The following is a 20,005-nucleotide window of genomic DNA, read 5'->3' on the forward strand; positions in this document are numbered from 1 at the left end:
AGTACATAGCACTTACACTAAAACTGACCATGTAATAGGCCATGATTAATTGTAGAAACAAAGAAATAGTGAATACATCTTTCTCAGATCATAATACAATACAAATCATATGCAATATAGGACCAGGGAGATATCGACCCAGAACTAATTGGAAACTAAATAACCTCATTTTAAAGAATGAGTGGATCAAGTAAGAAATTATAGAAAGAATTAAATATTTCCTCCTAGATAATGACAATAATGAAATAGAATGCCAAAACATATGGGATATGCTAATGGTGGTTGTCAGGGGATATATTATATCTTTAAATGCATAGATGAATTAGAGAAAGAAGAAATCAATGAACTAAATAAGCAGCTAAAAATTAGAGAAAGAACAAATTTAAAAAATCTGAATTAAATACAAAATTAGAAATTCTAAAATGTAAAAGAGAAATTAACAAAATTGAAAGCAAGAAAACTACTGAACTAATAAAAACCAAGAGCTGGTTCTATGAAAAAAAAATAAAATTCATAAACCTCTGACCTATTTAATTAAAAACAAAGAAAGAAGTAAACCAAATTGCTAGTATCATAAATTTAAAAAGTGAAATAACCATCAAAGAGGAGGAAATTAAATAAATAATTCAGAATTAATTTACCTAACTCTATGCCAATAAATTTGATAATCTAAGTAAAAATGGTTGAATATGTACAAAAATATAAGTTGCCCACATTAAATGAAGAGCAAATTAAAAACCTAAAAAACCCCTATCTCAGAAAAAGAAATTCAGCAAGTCATTATTGAACTCCCTAAGAAAAAAATCTCCAGGGCCAGATGGATTCACAAGTGAATTCTCTCAAACATTTAAGCAACAATTGGTTCCAATTCTATATAAGCTCTTTAGAAAAATAGATGAAGATGGAACTCATCCTAACTCTTTCTGTGATGCAAATATGGTGCTGATACCTAAACCAGGAAGAGTTAAAACAGAGAAAGAAAATTATAGACATATCTCCCTAATGAATATAGATGCAAAAATCTTAACAAAAGGATTAGAACAAGTTTTCAGTAGGATAAAACATTATGATGAAGTTGGATGTATCCATGGAATGCAGGGCTGGTTTAACATTAGGAAAACTTAATATAATTAATCATATCAATAGCAAACCTATGAGAAATCATATGATCATATCAACAGATGGTGAAAAATCATTTGACAAAATACAGTACTGATTCCTACTAAAAACACTAGAGAGTATAGGAATAAATGTATCATCCCTTAGAATAATAAACCGTAACTATCTGGAACCATCAACAAGCATTATATGCAATAGGGATAGGCCAGAGGCATATCCAATAAGATCAGGGTGAAACAATTAAGTGCATTATCACCACTACTCTTCAATACTGTATCCAAAATATTAGATTCAGCAATAAGAGAAGAAAAAGAAATTGAAGAAATTAGAATTTGCAAGGAAGAAACAAAACTCTCACTCTCAAGATGACATGATAGTATACCTAGAGAATCCAAAAAAATCATCTAAAATCTACTAGAAATAATTAGCAACTTTATCAAAGACACAGGGTACAAAATAAACTCTCATAAATCCTCAGCATTTCTATATATGACTATCAAGATAAAGAAAAAAAGAGCTAGAAAGAGAAATCCCATTAAAATAACCTCATGCAATATAAAATATCTGGGAGTCTACCTGCCAAGGAAGACTCAAAAATTTTTTGAAAACAATTACAAAACAGTTCTCACACAAATAAAATCAGATTTAAATAACTGGGCAAACATCAGCTGCTCATAGATAGATCAAGCTAATATAATAGAAATGGCCATTCTACCAAAACTAAACTACTTGTTAAGTGCCCTACCAATCAAAATTACAAAAAAATTATTTTCATGAGTTAGAAAAAGTTATAAGTAAAAGGAGAAATGAAAAGTCAAGAATTTACAGGGATTTGATGGGGAAAAGTGCAAAAGAAGGTAACTTAGCCTACCTATATTATAAAACATTAGTCACCAAAACTGTCTGATATTGGCTAAGAAAGTGGTAGATCAGTGGAATAGACTAGGTGCAGGAGCAGGAAATTATTATAGTAATATTCTGTTTGATAAACCCAAAGAGTCCAACTATTAGGATAAAAACTCTCTCTTTGATAAAAACTGTTGGCAAAATTGGAATTTAGTATGGAAAAAATTTAGAATAGACCAATACCTCACACCCTATACCAATATAAGATCAAAATGGATACAGGATTTAGATATAAAATAATAATATAAGAAACCTAGAAGATCAAGGATTAGTTTGCCTGTCAGATCTATGAAAAGGGAAGCAGTTTATGACCAAGGAAGAGATGGAGAACATCATTAAAAAACTAGATAATTTTGATTACATTAAATTAAAAAGCTTTTGCACAGACAAACCCACCATAACCAAGATCAAAGGAAATGTTGTAAATTGGGAAACAATTTTTAAAACTATTGCATCTGACAAAGGACTTATTTCTAAAATATACAGAGAACTGAGTCAAATTTTCAAACAAGCAAGCCAGTTCCCAATTGACAAATGGTCAAAAGATATGCAAAAATCATTTATAGCAGAGGAAATCAAAGTGATCTGTAGTTATATGAAAAAATTCTCCAAATCATTACTTATTAGAGAAATGCAAATTAAAGCATCTCTGAGATACCACCTCACACCTCTCAGACTGGGCAATATGACCAGAAAGGACAATGATCAATGTTGGAAGGGATATGGAAAATCTGGGATACTAATACATTGTTGGTGGAGCTGTGAATTCATCCCATCTTTCTGGAGAGAAATTTGGAATTACAACCAAAGGGCAGCAAAAATGTAAAATGTGCATTCCCTTTGATCCAGCAATACCACTACTGGGTCTTTACCCTGAAGAGATTATGGGAATAGGGTAAAAATATCACTTGTATAAAAATATTCATAGCAGCCCTGCTTGTGGTGGCAAAGAATTGGAAATTAAGTGATTGTCCCTCAATTGGAGAATGGCTTAACAAACTGTGGCACATTTATGTCATGGTACACTAATGTTCTATTAGAAACCAGGAGGGATGGGAATTCAGGGAAGCCTGGAAGGATTTGCATGAACTGATACTGATTGGGGTGAACAGAATCAGAAAAAAATACTGTATACACTAACAACAATATGGGGATGATGATCAGACTTGATGGATTTGCTCATTCCATCATTCCAAGAAGGAACAATTTTAGGGTACCTGTAATAGACAATACCACCTGTATCCAGAGAAAAATTGTGCAGTTTGAACAAAGACCAATGACTATTACCTTCAATTTAGAAAACAAAAAAGTTCTCTTATTATGTAATTTTGCTATCTTTTATACTTTAATTTTCTTCCTTAGGTATATGATTTCTCTGTCATCACATTCAGGTGAGATCAGTATATGCCATGGAAATAATGTAAATACTAGAAGACTTCCTTCTGTGGGGTGAGGGAAGCAAGAATGGGGGAAAATTGTAAAACTCAAAATAAATAAAATCTTTCTGTATATAACAAAAAAGAAAAAAGCAAACTTCAGTACTGTTCAATCTGTTTTGGCAGGATCATATCCCTATCACTAAACATTGTGGTTCCATAAATACTGAGTGGTTGAAATGTACCATATATCTTTCACCCATAAATAGTCTTTGGGGCATCATAAAAGCACTTAGGATTGTTATTATTCACTTAAAAATGAATTTCATCTGCCTTTTATTGAACCAAGAATCCTGAATCTCTCTCTCTCTCTCTCTCTCTCTCTCTCTCTCTCTCTCTCTCTCTCTCTCTCTCTCTCTCTCTCTCAGCTTCTCTTATTGATTATTTATTTTTAGGGGTTTTTTTATTGCAAGGCAAACAGAGTTAAGTGGCTTGCCCAAGACCACACAGCTAGGTTATTTTTAAGTGTCTGAGACCAGATTTGAACCCAGGTACTCCTGACTCCAGGGCTGGTGCCTTATACACTACGCCACCTAGACACCTCTCTTATTGACTATTTTTGATGAAATTAAATGCTACTTATTAAAAATGGTGGCTAGGGGCAACTAGGTTGCCCAGTGGATAGAGCACCAGCCCTGGAGTACCTGTGTTCACATGAGGCCTCAGACAGTTAATAATTACATACCTGTGTGGCCTTGGGCAAGCCACTTAACCCCCTTTGTCTTGTAAAAGCATGGTTGCAATATTGCTGGTAAACCCTTTGGAATTCTCATTTTTATATTTAGCAGCTTTTGCAGTTCCCCATCATTTTCATAAAATCAGTCTTGATATTTGTGAGTATTGTAATACAGATGAACCAATGCAGTGCTGTACACCAAATCTCTAAAAGCTGCTCTCTCCTTTTCTTCCCCACTGTTACCAAATCTGGTTTGTCTCAATTTTTCTCCAAAATAACAACAACCTGTTTCCTCTGAGAGAAGCAGTCTAATCTCTTGACATTAATTCTTCTGATAGCCATTTTGCCCAGAACCACCTCTTGAATAAGAATATTTAGCTTGGAAAGCATGAGTCTGTGATCAGTCCAACACTCTACACTATATATTGCCTCTATTGTTGCCATCTTAGCTCCACCCTGGTAGTTTATATTGCTTTTCTCACACTCACTTCCTGTCTGTCTCTTCACTGTACAATCAAATAATCTATGAGATACCAATGTTTGCTAGGAGGATGTATCTAGGAAGTTTTATTACATTTAGGCAAATGGAAGATTGTGTTTGTGATGAGTAAGTCATGCTAGTGCTGCTTCCAATCCATTTATCCCAAAGCACTCCCTACTAGTCAGGTAGTCTGAGATTACATTAGCATTAAATCCACCCAGAGTTATAAACTTGTATTATTTTGGCACATTTCTTATTAAATTTTGCCTTTTACTTAATCAATGTTTCTTATGGTGGAAAAGATGCACTGATGATGAGGGTATCACATTTATCCATAACTGGCAGACATATTTTCATGAATTTGTCATTCATTTCTTTTTGTAGGCATACAAACTTGCTGATTAGATTAGTTTTGATTGCAATATCTACTGCAACTTCACAGTGCACCACTTCACTGTGGCCACTCTAGAAAAATGAGTATTCAACTTCCAGTTTAACAAGTTACCCTTCATTTGCCAGCCTTGTTTCAAGTGTTACTATTTGCTTATGATACCTGCTGAGGTCTCTTTCAAACAAAGCTTTTTGTCTTTCACATATATTGCATCTTATATTAGGCATTAAGCGTGTACACATTCCACGTACTAAAATGTGAGTAGCATCTACTTTGAACAAATTTTTTGCACATGTTTTTGTGTTTTATCTGCAGAGTGGGATCTCTGCTTACCAAAGTAATCATACAGGTTTGGGCAAACAGACAGTTTGTAGCACACCTTTTCAAGTTCCCTCCTCACACAAAGTTGTGAGCAGTATTATTTTGGTATAGGGTGTGAAGTGTGGATCTATGTCTCATTTTCGCCATACCATTTTCCAGTTTTCCCAACGATTTTGTCAAATGGTGAGTTCTTATCCCAGAAACTGATGTCCTTGGGTTGGCAAATAGAAGATTGTGTGGTCATTTACTGTATTTTCTTTTGAACCCCTTCTTATCCATTGATCCATGAGCTTTGAGGACTTCCATTTTACGATGTAGTTTTATATCAAGCAGAGCCAGAACACCTTCCTTTTCATTTTCTTCATCATTTCCCTTCCTATACTTACCCTTTTGTTACTCCATATGAATTTTGTTACTATGTTTTCTAGCTTAGTAAAATAGTTGTATGCTAGTTTGATTGGTTTGGTGCTGAATAAGAAATTTCAATTGTGTAAAATTGCCATTTTATTATATTAGCTCTACATAATCATGAGCATTTCAGACTTTTCCAATTATTTAGATCTGACTTTATAATTTTGTTCATTCAGTTTCTCGGATTTGTCTTGGGAGACAGATTCCAAAGTATTTAATATTTTCTATAATTATATTAAATGGAATCCTATTTCTATCTCTTACTCTTGGACTTTGTTGCTCATATGTAGAAATGTTGATGATTCATGTAGGTTTATTTTATATCCTACCACTTTATTGAATTTGCTAATTGTTTCAAAGAGTTTTTAGATGATTTTCTTGGGTTCTCTCAGTATACTATCATATCATCTGCAATGGGCAAAAACTTGGCTTCCTCATTGCCAGTTCTGATTCCTTCAATTTCTTTTTCCTCTCTTATTGATACAGCTAAAATTTCTAATACTATATTGAATGGTAATAGTGATAATGTGCATATTTCACTCATGACCTTATTGGAAATGCTCCAATTTTATCTCCATTACATAGAATATTTGCTGATTTTTTTGATAGCTACTATTTATTGTTTTAAGGAAGACTCTATTTATTCCTAAATTTTCTAGTGTTTTTAATAGGAATGGATGTTGTATTTTATCAAAGGCTTTTTTCAGTATCTATTGAAATAATCATATGATTTCTCTTGGTTTTGCTATTGATATATTTAATTATGTTGAGTGATTTTCCATTATTGAACCATCCCTGCCTGCCGGCTATAAATCCAAGTATTATCCTAATAATAATTTGCTATAGTCTCATTGCTAAAATTATCCTTAAGACTTTTGCATCAATGTTCATTAGGGATATTAGTCTATAATTTTCTTTGTCTGTTTTGCTTCTTCCTGGTTTAGATATCACCCTACTGGTGTCATAAAAATATTTTAGCAGAACTCCTTTCTCTCTTATTTCTGTAAGTATGTAAAATAGGAATTAATTGCTCCTTAAATGTTTGGTAGAATTCACTTGTAAATCCATCTGGAGCTGGAGACTTTTTCTTAGGGAGGTTAATGATGATTTCAATTTTTTTCTGTTTTAGGCTTTGATTTTATTAATTATTCATTTAATTTTTAGAATTCTTAATTTGTTGTTTAATTAGGGTTTTTTATTTTGATCTTTTAAATTTTTTTTATTTGAATATTTAGTTCACTGAAGTCCTCTTTCTCTAATTTATTCATGGAAACATTTAAAGATTTAATACATCTCCTGACAGTTGCCTTGGCTGTGTTCCATAAGTTTTGGTATTTTGTTTCATTATTGTCATTATCTAGGATGAAATAATTAATTCTTCTTATAATTTCTTTCTTGATCCATTCATTCTTTAAAATGAGGTTATTTAGTTTCCAATTACTATTAGCTCTATAGCTCCCTGGCCCAATATTGCATGTGATTTTTATTGCATTGTGATCTGAGAAAGATGTATTCATTATTTCTACCTTTCTGCAATTGATTATTAGGTTTTTATGCCTTAGCACATGTGCAAATATAAGTGCCATGTACTGCAGAAAAAAAAGTATATTCCTTTCTATCCCCATTCAATTTCCTCCAAAGTTCTATCATTTCTAGATTTTCAAGCAGTCTATTTACCTGCTTAACTTCCTTCTTGTTTATTTTTTTTAGATTTATCTAAATATGAGAGCAGGAGGTTGAGATTTCCAACCAGTAGAGTTTTTTTTTAGGTTTTTGCAAGGCAAATGGGGTTAAGTGGCTTGCCCAAGGCCACACAGCTAGGCAATTATTAAGTGTCTGAGACCAGATTTGAACCCAGGTACTCCTGACTCCAAGGCTGGTGCTTTATCCACTAGCAGTAGAGTTTTATTGTCTATATCTTCCTGTAACTTCTTTAAATTCTCCTCTAATAATTTGGATGCTACACCATTTGGTGATACATATTTAGCATTGAAATTAGTTTATTGTCTATTATACCTTTAGGGAGGATATAATTTCCTTCCTTACCTCATTTAACGATATCTATTTTTGCAGATGCTTTGTCTGAGACAAGGATTGCTACCCCTGCTTTTTTCACTTCAGCTGAAGCAAAATATATTTTGCTCCAACTTTTTTCTTTTACTCCATATGTATCTCCCTGCCTCAAATTCATTTCTTGTAAGCAGCATACTGTAGGATTCTGGTTTTTAATCCAGTCTGCTATTCGTTTATGTTTTAAGGGATACTTCATTCCATTAACATTCAAAATTATAATTACTAACTCTTTATTGCCCTCATGTTATCTTTCCTCTGTTTGAATTTTTCCCCTTTTTCCCTTTATCCATACTTCCCAACATTTGTTTCTCAATACCACCACCTTCATTGTGTTTGCCCTCTTATAACCAACCTCCCTACCCTTTCTTTCCCATTTCCCTTTTCCTCATCTTTCTAAAAATAAGGAAATAAACATAAACCCCCCACTCAAAAATGATGAACAAATGTCAAGAAAAAGAATGTGAGAAACAAGAAGGTGTACTTCAGTCTGTGTTCAGATATCATTAGCTCAGTCTCAGGATGTGTTGCAATCTTTATTATAAGCTCATCAGAGAAGTTGCTTGAATATTTTCCCCTAATTGCACTATTAACTATATCTCCCTCCATTTTATTCCTCCTCATTCCCATTTAGTCTTATCTCTCTCCTTTCACCCTGCCTTTCTTCAGAAGTGTGTGGTATCTGACTGTCTTCTCCCATAATCTTTCTCTTCTATCACCTATACCCCCTCCCCTCCTCCTGTAGCCTTTCTCCCATCATTTTCCTCTCCTTTTTCCTCTAGAGGAAGATAGATGTCTATAACCTATTGAGTGTTTATATCTTTTTGAGTGCTTATATTATTTCCTCTCTGAGTCACTTCCAATGACAATGAAGGCTCACTCATCCCCCCTCACTCTTCCCCTTTCCACACCACTGCAAAAGCATTGTCTCATTTGCTTTATGTGAAATATCTTAGCCCATTCTACCTCTCCTTTCCCTTCTATCATTCCTTTTTCATCCATTGACTCTCACTTTATATTATACCATTATATTCATCTCCCTCCTATGCCTTTTCCATATATGCTCCTAACTCTTCTAATACATGAGAAGGTTCATATGAGTTATCAGTATCCTCTTCTCGTGCAAGAATACATAAAATTCTACATTATTAAAACCCTCACAATTTGCCCTTCCCATTCACACTCTCTGTGTTTCACCTGAACCCTGTACTTGAAGATCAATCTTTCTATTTGATTCTAGTCATTGCAACAGGAAAGTTTGAAATCCCCCTAATTCATTGAATGTGTATCTTTTCCCCCTGAAAAAAAAAAGATGTTCAGTTTTGCTGGGTAGTTGATTTTTCATTTTAATTCAAGTGCTACTGCCTTCCATAATATCATATTCCAAGTACTTTGACCACATAAAGTTAATGCTCCTAAATTATGTGTAATCTTCATTACAGTACTATATTAATTGAATTGTTTCTGGTTGCTTGCAATATTTTCTCTTTGAGTTGGAAGTTCTGGATTTGGCTATAATATTCCTGGGAGTATTTATTTTGGGATCATTTCAGGAGATGATTAGTGAATTGCCTCAATTTCTATTTTACCCTCTACTTCTAGGGTATGAGAACAATTTTTCTGGATTGCTTCTTCAAACATGAAGTCTAGCCATTTTTCCTAGTCATGACTTTCAGTGAACTCCATAATTTTTATATCTCTCCAGGAGCTGTTTTCAAGGTCAGTTGTTTTTCCAATGAGATATTTCAAATTTTTTTCCAAGTTTTTCATTCTTTTGCTTTTATTGTTTCTTGATTTCTCACAAGTCATCAGCTTATTTTAGCTCTGTTCTCTTTAGAGAGCTTTATAAGCTCCTTTTCCATCTAGTCAATTCTGCTTTTTAATTTATTCTTCTACACTTTGGTCTTTTGGACTGCTTTTTTCCATTTGACATATACTGGTTATTAACATGTTATTTTCTTTGGTCCTTTTTGTATCCCCTTCAATAAGCTGTTGATTCAGTTTTCATAACTTTCTTGCTTCACTTTCATTTCTCTTTCAAATTTTTCCTCTACTTCCCTTACTTGAGTTTCATTTTTTTAGCTTTTCAATGGCCTAAGAATAATTCATGTTTTTCTTGAAGGCTTTATATGCAGCAAGCTTTGACTTTGTTATCTTCTGTATTTTGATCTTCCTTATGAACAAAGAATGATATTTTTCCTTTCTGTTGAACTTATTTCCCCAACCTATTATCTCTTTGTTAATGTAGGGCTCTGATTACAGAGTGGAGGACACCCTGTCCCAACTTTTGATTGGTTTTCAGTTATTTTTGGAGATATCTACAAGGATCTGCAAGTTTTCTATTTCTTTAATGTTTTATAAGAGGATATGACTGTTCTTCTGGCCTGTGTTTGTGGGTGACCACAAACACTCCCCTCTGTCCTAGAGCTGGAAGGATGGTCCCTGCTTTATTGCTTAGGCAATAAATTCCTCTTACTGGAACTGGAGCCTCAGATTGTTACCCAGATCTGAGTATGGACAAAATAACAGATTCCTACCTTAGTGAAAGCAAAGAGACACTTGCAATCTTCCCCAAATTCCTGACCATTCAAGGGTTGAGTGGTTATAGAGTGGTTACCAAGACCTGCTTCCAATTTGCTGTGGCTTTCTCTGAACTGCATAGGCCTGTGCTGAACTCTAATCCTCTTTCACACAGGGCAGCTGTTACACTTCCAAGTTGTTCTTGGCAATCCCAGGTTGCACTGTGGGTTCTTTCTAACCTTGGTGCAACAGATCCCTCTATCAGACCTTTCATGTGATCTTGTGCTGGAAAATTTCTGCATTGTTTTTGTGAGTTTTGTGATTCTAGAATAATTATTTAAAGGTATTTGCAGTGGTTAGGGGGTGAGCTCGGGAGAATGGTGATCTTGACTCTGCCCCACCATATATGATGCCTTTTATGGTAGAGTTCTTCCTCTGAACCACACTTGGGTTCTGACTGGAACTTCTTTGGCTTGGGGTTGAAGACTAGGTCATCAGTTTTCTGCACATTGGGACCTCTGGTGTTAGTAGCATCAAGTCATCCTATTTACATCACACCCATTGAGCTGGGGCTCTGGGGCTCACAATTTACTTTCTAACCTGGGCCTGGAAGTGTCCTGTTATATCACTGACCTGCTGAACCAGGACCTAGAACTCTCAATAGGTGAAATGTGCTGTGGTTGATGCTCCCACTGTCTTCTTCTCCTCTACCTGCGCTGGGCCATGGTCCTCTTGATCCAGGCTGAGAAAGACATTTCCTGGAATCCTTCAAAGAAATCACATGTTAGAAAATGCTCTACTTTGTCTTTTTGTGGATTCTGTTACTCCAGAATCCATTTAGAAACTGGATTAACATTTTTCCCTGTGGGAAAACTGGGAAGAACTCAGTGAAGTTCTCTTTACCATCTTGGCTCTTCCCCCTGTCATGTAGAATTTCAAACTTTCTGAACATTCTGGATTCTATAAAATTGATTCTAGAACTAACCTCATAAATACTTTCATAGAAATTGTAGAAATAAGGTATACTAAAGCTCAGTTAAGAAATTTTCTTGCATTCTCTTCTGCGATGGAGATGCAGTGAAACCAAGATTGTAAGGACTCAGGCCGCCCACATAATTGAATCCATTGTTCATAAACCCAGAAATCAGTTCCCCAGTGGTAAAGACTACTACCTCTACTACATGTATTTGACTATTCCCTCTTATTCAATGAAACTCTAGGAAAGGGATAGAAGGAACATGGCATATTTGACAGATTGAAGAGGAGCAGAAAGAGAAAGAGCGAAAAAGAGAAAGGATGACAGGGACAAAACAAGATAGCAGGATGCATTGCAGTGAGAAATTGGGAAAAATAATTAGAGGCACAGAGACAGATAAAGGACAAAGACAGAGAGGAATATGAGAAATTATTCCTTCTACGGATCTTACGGAATCTTCTAATTACAAATTTTTAAATTCAACCATCATTTATAGAATAAGCTTTAGGTGTAAAACAAGAAAATTAGGTTCTCAGGGATATGCATGATAGTAAATGGAGGCCTCAGTGTCTAAGTAGATAAATCATATACTAGAGTCATTAAAAGAAGATGGAAAACTTACTTTGATAAATATAGCATTTGAATTGATAAAATTAATCCATGAATATGTGCATATGTGAACATTATACAGGATGTTCCAAAAGTCTTGCTTTAGTATTAAGTTATTAAAGGTCAAAAGTTATCTTAGGTATTTTGTTGTACTCTTTGTTAACACTATACTTTGCCTTTACACAGTAAATACAAGCATACAAATATGTTTGTAATTATGTGTTTATCTCTAGGCATACATACACACAAACACATACACCCACATCACACTGGTATAACTTCCTCACTAATAGTCTCCTAAACCTTTGATTTCACAGTATTTGCCTCTCTCTCTCTCTCTCTCTTTCTCTTTCCAAATGTATATACCTATATATGTATACATATAGCTGCTTTCATAAAAAATATGCACACAGACAGACAAATCTTCTCCATGAAGAACATCATTCCTAAATCAATGGAAGTCAACCCATAATTAAGAGTGGTTTTTACATTAAGTGGTTTAATAACTTGCTTGAGCTCATAAAGATAATACTAGAGCAGAACCTAAAATTGGTAAGTACACATGATAAATAATTATTTGGCAAAATGTGATTTCAATTTTTTTTCCTTTTCTCTTCCACATACTGTTTGTTGACCAAGAATACTTTAATATGCAGTTTAAAAACTCTTTTGAAAAACTATGCTTTTGGGGCAGCTAGCTGGTGCAGTGGATAAAGCACTGGCCCTGGAGTCAGGAGTACCTGTGTTCAAATCAGGTCTCAGAAACTTAATAATTACCTGGCTGTGTGGCCTAGGGCAAGCCACTTAACCCCATTTGCCTTAAAAAAAGGCTAAAAAATGAAAAATTATGCTTTCTAAGGCATCTTCCTCCTATTTCTTATTTTATAAACCAGAAAAAGTTCTTGTATGTACTTCCAGTGTAAAAGGAAAACATTTTAAATGAAATTTAATGAAAACAAAACCACTACTACTATTTGCATTAAAATTATTTATGTTCTGTCATAAATGTTGTTTAATGGACATTAGCATTAATATATTATCAAAATGATATGTGCAACATTTTTATTTTAGATGTATATAGACACACTTAATTTGAACATCGATTTTCAATGCTCTTTTTTTCAAAATGTATATTATAGCCAAGTTCCAGAATTCCCAAGTCTAAGAGAAACTATTAGAAGCAACCATAAAGACACAATTCAAATATCATGGAGCTTCAGTCAGCATTACCTAAGCCTTAGCAACATCTACATTAAGAGCTCATAGGGCTTGGAATATAATATTCTGGAAGGCAACAGAGCTTGGAATGCAACCGAAAATCAACTACCCAGAAAAACTGAACATACTCTTCCAAGGGAAAAGATGGACTTGCAATGAAACAGGGGAATTTCAAATATTCTTGTTGAAACCACTAGATCTGAAAAGAAAGTGTCATCTTCAAGTAAAGGACTCAGGTGAAGCATAGAGAAGGAAGATGAGAAAGATAAATTATGAGGGATTTAAGGATGACAAACTACATGTATTCCTACATGGAAAGATGATACTGATAATACTAATATGAGCCTTCTTTTTCATTAGAGCATTTATAAGGAGTATATGTAGACAAAGCACAGGAGAGAGCTGAATTTGAAGATATTGTAAAAATGGAGTCAATGAGTTAAAGGTAAATGTACTAGGAGTATGAGAAAGAAAGGTAGAATAGACTAAGATAACTCATGTAAAAGTTATTTCATGGAGCTTTTACAATGATATCGAGGGGGTAAAGGTGAGGGAGATTGAGGGAGCCTTCATTTTCATTGGAAATGGCTGAGAGAGGAAACAGTATACACACTCAATAGGTTATAGACATCTTGAAGAAAAAGGAGAGAAGGGGGACAGGGGAGGGGAGGGGTTATATGGGTGATAAAGGAGAGGGTAGATCATATGAGAAGATAGTCAGATATAACGCATTTTCTTTCTTATTTTTTGTAAGGTAGTGGGGATTTATGGGCTGTCTGTCACTACAGGGATGGGTCGTTTCTGGGCCCCTGGGGTGGGATGGAGGTTTGGGGTCTTTTGGTGCTAGGGCCAGTTCTCTGTGTCATGCAGCACTCGGCTGCCCCACAGCATATTTTTGAAGAGTGGCAGAGTGGAAGGAGAGAGAAAATATAATAGATGGTAGTGGGGAGGAATGGATGGATGGAGGGAATTACAATAATCAATGGCAACTGAGGAAAAATATGGAAGTAACTTCTGTGATGGACTTATAATAAAAAATGTGAGCCACCCAAGACAGAGCTGATGGTATCAGAACACAGACTGAAATACATTTTTTTCTCTTTCTTTTACTTTAATTCTCATGAAGTTGTATATTTTTGTGGAGGAGGGGGTATTATGTTTACTCTTAAGCAAGAATATTTTAGTAATGTGTAAATAAAGTTTGTAAACAATTTTTACAAAAGAGAGAGATTGGAAAAGATACTGTGAAAGATGGGATTTTAGCTGGGACTAGGAGAAAACTAGAAAAATCAAATGGTGCAGATGGAGAGGGAGACCAATCCAGGATGGGGGAGGGTTTGGAGTCAGCTAAAATTTTTGCTTGAATAGTAGAAAGAGGGTCAGTGTTCCAGGAATGGAGGTAGGAGATTTGTGAAATAAGAAGACTGGAGGAAAGAGGGTACACTAAGTTCTTAAGGGTTTTGAATGCCAAGCAGATGGTGAAAGAAATTGAATTTTGAATGAGAGGAACTGGAAAAAATGGTGATATTTTGAAGTAATAGGGGACATTTAAAGCTGTGATATGCATTGTGTTCTCAATAGCAAAGATGAGAAAATTATCTTAAAGTTGAGAAACTTTTTTACAGAAACTACGATTCGAACATGGATCCAGAATAAACATTATACATTTTCAGAAGGCCTATAATCTAGTGAAAATAAGTAGTTTTATTTGTGAAACTGAAAAAAAGGATTGGCTATGCAGTTTTGGAGCCCAAGTTGAACTCCTCTTTCTTCTTCACTCCATAGAACTTTAGCCACGTGATTTAATATCTCTGGGTTTGGATTTTTGCACATAAGATGAGAGAGTATGGAATGATTAATATATTTGCTTGAGGTTATTATGATTTTAGATGGAAAAATATAATAATCATCTAAGTAAAGAATAACATATTCTTATTCACATATTTTTATTCATCTGAGCTTCAAATAATTTATACATCATATTTTAAATAAGATCAAACTATTTTTAATAAAAAATCACTACAATCAATTACTTAACATCTATTTGCTGTCATTGTCCCAACTGATATCCATAGACAATTTGGCTATGTACTCATTAATTTCCCTAAATTAGACAGCAAAATGTGTAACTTATTCAAATTTCTAGACAGATAAATATCTGGGTAGATATTCATATTTAAAATCAATCAACACATTTATTTAATATGCAGTTGGTCATGAAATGTTATATGATAAACCAATTATAAATATTAGTGTTGATCAGAAAGAACTTAGTATTGTTGCCATAAAGCATTAAAGAAGTTGAAAATATTTTTATAATGAAAGGCATAATAAAGTTCCAGGTAGACTTCCAAGAATAAAAAAAATAATAAAACATAAGACTGAGTAATTCTCTGAAATTCATATTGAAATATTTTGGGAGGAGGATGGAATTTAATTTGAGCATTGAATAATAGATATTGGAAAAATAATGAGTGGAAAGGATATGAAGAACTTCCAGCCAAGATGGTAGAAAGAAGACAGGCATTGTTCTAAGTGCTCTGTTTCCCCCCTCAAAAATAACATGAAAGAAACCTCCTAAGCGAAATCTGATAGGCAAAACCCAGAAAGAGAAGCTAGAAGAAGAATACTTACCAACAAGGTCTGTTTTAGGGGAACGTGGGTAAACTGGGAGTGCAGAACAGAAGGCCAGGGCAGGGACAGAAAGGGTGGGGGAACTGGAAGACCAGCCTTACAGAGGCTTTAACGAGTGGCTGGTCAAAGGATAAAATTTAGCCATGGAATTTTGGCTGGGGGGAAGGGGAATTCTGGTGAGACCTAGTAGAGCTACAGAGCATTCCTGGAAAACAACCCAAAGAAGGAGGCCTGAACTCCACATATTTTGGGAAATTCGAACATGAAAAAACAGCAAATGGCAACCCCCCACCCCCTCAGGGTCAGGTATGGGCAAAAGAGTTCACTCCTCTGAAAGGGAGACTAACTCCCACCCCAGGGCCCCAAATCAGTTGAGAACAGGCTACTGAGTGTCTCAAATACTCCAAAGAAAGCAACTAGTTCCCCCTGCTGCCTGGCCCTTGGAATTACTATGCCCAATGAAGAAAGACTCTAGGGTTTTCAAAAGCAAACATCTGAGAGGCATCCCAACCCCTAACAAAAGATCCTAGAAAAATGAAAAAAGGCCAATAGAAAAGGGGAGACCTTGTAGAAATATTTAGAAGAAACAGATTCTAACCCATAGAGATATAGCTCTTCTAAGGTGAGTGTGAATTGGTCTCCACCCCAGAAAGACTTCCTTGAAGCAATAAGGAAGGACTTTAAAAATCAATTGCAAAAACTGGGAAAAGAAACTCAAGAGAAAATTAATACTTGCAAGAGAAAATTAACATTTCACCAAAAGAAAAAAAATATTTGGAAAATACGATTGCTCAAATACAAAATGAGAATAATTCTTTCAAATCCTCAATTGGGCAAATGCAAAAAGAGAAAATTCTCTCAACACTATACTTGGGCAAATGTAAAACTTCTTCAAAAATAGAATTGACTGATTGCAAAAGGATTTGCCAAAGGTAAATGAAGAAAGTCATTCTCTATAAAATGAATGGAATCTGTGCAAACTAATGAGTTCATGAGACAGCAAGAGTCTGTTAAAAAAAACCCAAAAGATTGAAAAAATAAAAGAATATGTAAAATACCTCATCAGCAAAACCACTGACCTCAAGAATAGATCAAGAATGGACAAGCTGAGAATGATAGGTTTTCTTGAAAACAATGAAGAGGAAAAAAAGCCTGTACTTAATATTACAGTATTTAGTGATGGAAAAATTGTCCTGATACCATGTAACAAGAGGGTGAAATAATTATTGAAAGAATACGTCACCTGACCTTCAGCAAGGCCGGTGCCACCATGTTCTGCCAAGCGATTCTTGCCGGCCCCTCCACCTGGGCTTTGCAGTCACAATGGATACAAGTCAGAAATATGGCAACTTTAAAAGACATTACCATGAGCTTGAAGTCAATCAAAAACATCCAGAAAATTACCAGGTCTATGAAAATGGTGGCAGCTGCAAAATATGCTCAAGCTGAGAGAGAGCTGAAAGCAGCCGGAATATATGGAGTTGGATCTTAGGCTCTTTATGAAAACGCTGATATTAAGGCTGCAGAAGTCAGGAAGAAACACCTCATTATTGGTGTATCCTCAAATCAAGTCCTTTGTGGTGCTATCCATTCCCCAGTTGCTAAACTAATAAAAAATGAGGTTGCTGGAAAGGAAGTTATGATTGTTGGAGTTGGTGACAGAATCAGAGGCATACTTAATAGGACTCACTCTGACAACTTTTTGGTGACATTTAAAGAAGTGGGGAGGAAACCCCCTACCTTTGGAGATGCATCTATTATTGCCCTTGAACGCCTAAATGCTGGATATTAATTTGATGAAGGATCTATTATCTTTAATTGATTTAGGTCTGTTATCTCTTATAAGACAGAAGAAGAATCCATCTTTTCCCTAAATACCATTGGAAGTGCTGAGAGTATGAATATTTATGATGACATTGATGCTGATGTGTTGCAAAAGTATCAAGAGTATAGTCTGGCAAAGATCATTTACTGCACTCTAAAGGAATCTACCACCAGTGAGCAGAGTGCAAGAATGACAGCTATGAACCATGCCAGCAAGAATGCCTCTGAGATGATTGATAAGTTGACTTTGACATTTAACCGTACTCGCCAAAGTGTCATCAAAAAGGAGTCAATTGAAATCATCTCTGGTGCTGCAGATCTCAACTAATGGATCCAAGTTTTATCCAAATTCAAGAGGTAAAGACATGAAATATGAAGCAAGCTAATTAGTTTAACCTACCTTGGTTTGTCAGAAGAATTCTTATAATGTACATTGGTCATTGTGTACAAGGATGACAAAATATTTTTAAATTGTCTTACAATAAACAAATTATGTGAAAGAATATATCAATCCCCTCCTGAAAGTTATCTTAAAATGAAAACACCAAGCAATGTTGTGACAAATTCCAGATCTAACAGATAAAATAGAAAATCATTCAAGCAGCCAGAAAGAAACAATTTAAATACCAAGGAGCCATAGTAAGGTTTACGGCAGGACTTAACTGCATCAACATTAAGGGATCAAAGGGCCTGGAATGAGATATTCTGAAGAGCAAGGGAGTTTGGAGTGCAGCCAAGAATCCACTATCCAGAAGAGCTGAGCTTTCTCTTCCAGGGGAAAAGATGGAAGTTTAAAGAAATGGGAGATTTCCAACATTTCCTGATGAAAAGACCAGAGCTAAATACAAAATTTGGGCATCAAATAGGAGTCTCAAGAAAGAGATGAAAAGGTTAAAAAAAGAGGTTGTGGAGTAAAGAAAAAAACTGCTATGCATTAAGAAAATGAGTAAGCAGAGTAAAAAGAGGAACACCATTGAGAAATACTTTGCCTGTGATCTCAAGAAGGATCAAAACACTTAATCTGAAGATGAGGAGGTACAAGTTCCTGCATCTCAAGACTCCAAGAAAAACAAACATTGGTCTCAGGCCATGACAGAGGTCATAAAAGACTTTGAAAATAAAGTGAGGGAACTAGAGGGAAAATTGGGCATAGAAATGAGAGAGAGAGATGAAAGAAAAACATGAAAACGAAGGCAGCAGCTTAGTCAAGGAGATCCAAAAGGATGGTAAACAAAATAACATGTTAAAAACCAGCATAGGTCAAATGGATAAAATGGTTCAAAACGTTATTGAGGAGAAGAATGCTTTAAAAAGCAGAATTGGCCAGATGGAAAAGGAGATAAGAAAGCTCTCTGAGGAAAACAAATCCTTCAGGCAAAGAATAGAACTCAGGGAGATTGCCAATTTTACGAGAAATCAGGATTCAACACTTCAAAACAAAAAGAATGAAAAATTACAATAAAATGTGAAACATCTCATTGCAAAAACAACTGAGATGGAAAACAGATTTAGGAAAGATAATTTAAAAATTATTGGAATACCTGAAAGTCATAACCAGGAAAAGAGCCTTGACATCATTTTCAAAGAATCCTTACAGGAAAATTGCCCTGATATCCTAGAAGCAGAAGGCAAAATAGAAATGGAAAGAATCCACCAATCTCCCCAAGAAAAAGATCCAAAAAAAAAAAAACAACCCACAGGAATATGAGAGCCATGTTCCAGAACTCCCAAGTCAAAGAGAAAATACTACAAGCAGTCAGAATGACACAATTCAAATATTGTGGAGCTGCAGTCAGGATCACACAGGACTTAGCAGCAACTACATTAAAAGCTCATAGGGCTTAGAATATAATATTCCAGAAGGCAAAAGAACTTAGAATGCAACCAAGAATCAACTACCCAGCAAAACTGAATGTGCTCTTCTAGGGAAAAAGATAAACTTTCAATGAACCAGGGGAATTTCAAATGTTCCTGTTGGAATAGCCAGAGCTGAACAGAATATTTTATCTTCAAATACAGAACTCAGGTGAAGCATAGAGAGTGGGGGAGAAGAGGAAAATATGAGGGACTTAATGATGATGAACTACATGTATTCCTGTATAGAAAAATGATACTGATAATACTCATATGAAACTTCTCTTTTAATAGAGCAGGTAAAAGCAGCTATTATAGATGAAGCACAGGAGAAACCTGAATTTGAAGATATATTGTGGTATAAAAATGGAGTCAATAGATAAAAGGGAAATGTAATGGGAGAAATAAAAAGGAGTGGAGGAATCGGCTAAGATATTTCATATAATAAGATTTTTCCTTAATTACAATGAGCTATTGCAATGATATGGAAGGGGGGAAGGCGAGGTGGAATGAGGGAATCTTTGCTCTCATCAGAGTTGGCTAGGAGAGGAAACAGTAT

General features: G+C 35.0%; 1 pseudogene; it reads left to right on the top strand.

The window, feature by feature from the left end:
* Positions 1 to 17,038: 17,038 nt before the first annotated feature.
* Positions 17,039 to 17,920, top strand: LOC141501802 (ATP synthase F(1) complex subunit gamma, mitochondrial-like; annotated as a pseudogene).
* The last annotated feature ends 2,085 nt before the right edge of the window (positions 17,921 to 20,005 follow it).

Source organism: Macrotis lagotis, chromosome X (genome assembly GCF_037893015.1).
Source record: "Macrotis lagotis isolate mMagLag1 chromosome X, bilby.v1.9.chrom.fasta, whole genome shotgun sequence".
Taxonomy (NCBI): Eukaryota; Metazoa; Chordata; class Mammalia; order Peramelemorphia; family Peramelidae; genus Macrotis; species Macrotis lagotis.